Source organism: Ambystoma mexicanum, chromosome 11 (genome assembly GCF_040938575.1).
Source record: "Ambystoma mexicanum isolate Mex_15411 chromosome 11, UKY_AmexF1_1, whole genome shotgun sequence".
Lineage (NCBI taxonomy): Eukaryota > Metazoa > Chordata > Amphibia > Caudata > Ambystomatidae > Ambystoma > Ambystoma mexicanum.
The window spans coordinates 449804498-449807502 of NC_090934.1; positions in this window are offsets into that span (position 1 = coordinate 449804498).

Sequence of the window (3005 nt, forward strand, 5' to 3'; positions counted from 1 at the left end):
AAAGCAAACTCAACAAAATGGTGAAGAGGGCACCATTGAAGAAGAAGCCTACGAGTGGCTGAGCCCTGTTGTGCTCATCAACAAGCAAAACTGAGAGGACTTCAGAGTATGCTAGACCTTTACAGCCTCAACTTGGAGGTCATTTCTGATAGCTACCCTATCCCCTGCATTAATGAATTCATTCTCATGATGAAGGAAGCCAAAGTGTTTTCCAAGCTGGATATGAGGGATGCATATCATCAAATTAATCTGCACAAAGAATCCAGGACCCCCACAGCGTTCATCACCCAGTTTGGCACGTACCAGTTTACCAAGATGTCTTTTGGTTTGTCATCCGTAGCCTCTGCATTTCAGCGAATGATGGACTCACTGCTGCGAGACATAGGAAACGTCTCCTATTTCCAGAATGATATACTAGTATACGCTGATGACGAGCATATGGATGATGTCACATTGAGAAAAGTTCTCACCAGATGAAGCTGAGATACGAGAAGTGCATCTTGAAAGCACAAGAAGTCGAATACTTAGGGTACAAGATTTCTTCCCGAGGGATCAGCCCCAAACAAAACCTGGTGCAAGCCATTGTCTAAGCTTCAGACCCTGTCAACAAGGATGAAGTAAGATCATTTCTGGGACTTGAGGAATATTATGCCAAGTTCATCCCCAATTTTTCAGAAGTCACTGCACCACTGAGAGACCTGCTCAAAAAGGGAGCAGTGTTTGCCCGGACCAAAGCTCAAAAGGAGTCTGTAGAAAGCATAAAAGGACAGATAGTGGAAACACCGTGCCTACAGCTGTTCAATCCCGAGTGGGATACCGCCATCACCACGGATGGGATTGGATTTCATTGGCCCGTTAGAAGCAATGGCTCCCGAACATCGGTACGGCATAGTGATGGTAGACTATCTGTCAAAATGGGTGGAGGCGGAATTTGTCCCCAACATAACCACTGCAGCAGTTACAGAAGTCCTAACAGCCATTTTCCGAAGGGAAGGCCTCCCCAAAGATATTGTCAGTGACAATGGGGTCCAACTAGTGTCACAGGAGATTGAGTCATTTATTCAGAGACAATATTTAAAGCAGAGGAAAGCTGCGTTGTATCACCTCCAGGCAAATGGACTAGTCGAGAGGGCGAATATGTTTATCAAGGGGGCGATCCAGTTAGCCATGGCATCAGGTATGAATCCCCTGAAAACCATTAAGGAGGTCTTGCGGCTCACAGATGAACCCCCAATGGGGACACCCAAGTGTTGCCGTTTCGCATGCTGAGGGGGAGAAGAGTGGCATCCACACTCGGACCACCATGGTTAACCAGAGTAAAGGAAGATGATGAAGTCAACATGGAGGAGGTAGTGTGGAGGTTGGAAAATTGCCAAGCTTGAATGAAAAAATTGACTGACTGGAGAAGAGAAATCCAAACTCATGAAGTCGGGGAAGGAGACTGGATCAAAATCCGTTTAGCATGGAAAGACCAGACGAAAGTGTCGAAGTTCAGCAAACGCAGTAAAAGTGATATACACGGAGGGAGCAATCACGCCCGCACAGAAGACGGTCGTACGTGGAGCATGGAATGGGTGGCAATGTTTGATGGGCATCAGACAACTGAGGGAGCGCATTAGGTGTTTAATCCCTGCAACCGCCGAGACCGTGATGCCAAGCAGAGAGCAAGAATTTGAAGCACCGGCGAGGGACATCATAGAAAGTGAGATAAAAAAGGAGACGCTAGAAGTGTCTCAGGAAGAGACGCAAAACCCCGGACTCAGGGAGCGCGAAGGAGAGTCATCCGAGTAGAGAGCACAGAAGACTGGTGAAGTATGATGACTTTGTTATGGAATAGTCTTCTTTGCTTTACCAAAGGGACGTGTGTAGGAAGCTGGCGAGACGTGGCACCACTGTAGTCTCGGAAGATCCTTCACGGGAAGAATGCCGAGCAGTGCAAGTCGGCAAAAGCAGAGTACACGCCTCCAGAGACACGGAGCAGACATACTCCTGGTGCTCCTCCGTATTGAGGAACTTAAGACTGCTACCGGCCCCAGAACAGCCTTGGGGCTCTAGGCACCACACCCCAACCCCAAGCAGCTCATGGACATTATATGGAATTGGATTAGTGTTACCTGCAAATATTCCTGTTAAAGCAAATAAAGCTGTTAATACAATCCATTGATTACTTGATTATTATACAACACCACCCTTTGTCCAGCCAGGCTTTCACCAGTCCAGGCCACTTGAAAGGGAGAGGGCGGGTGTCACACAAACACAGGTGTGACTGCTGCAGCCACGGCAGCAAAAATAATATATTGTCAAAAGAGACACTCCATCCTATCACTCGTGGATAATCCAACTAACTCCCCAATATTGAATGCCCAAAAAAAGACGGTAGCAAGGCAGCTATGAACAATGTGCTCTCATAATTATCACTGCACAATGTTCTTAATGCCATGACCACCATACAGCCTCTTCCGCTTGCAGTCTTGAATAAGGAAGTACAGATATCTACACCGGATTTATGTGGGTTCTGACCGCGCAGCCATCTTATTCGGGCTCTTTAACGCCCCCCGCCCACTCTACCATTGACACCAGGGTGTGGAGCCCCACCCGCCACAGCCCATGTGCCGGATGCCGAGCCCCCGTGGCAGGACCACCAACCCACCTCTGGCACACTGACCAGGGGCATAAGAATACAGTCCCTAACAAGAGCACCACAAACAATAAACAACCTCGTGAACCACAAGGCTGGATGCCACACACCTCACCTACCATGTCCCTGGTAATGATACCTAGAGGCCCCCCAAACCCACAACATCTTCAACACCCTAAAATGGCGTGCTCAGCCACACAATACCTTCAAATGGCGCCTTCCGACCCACTGGCACTAGGCTCTCTGAAAAGGGGGAAGCTGGCCACCCCGAAGCAAGCACACCATGGCCACAGAAGAGTCAACTGTGCCAATCGACTTAACCTTGTGCTAGGTGTCCCAGACAGTAAAACCCTGCACGCTCTGGCCC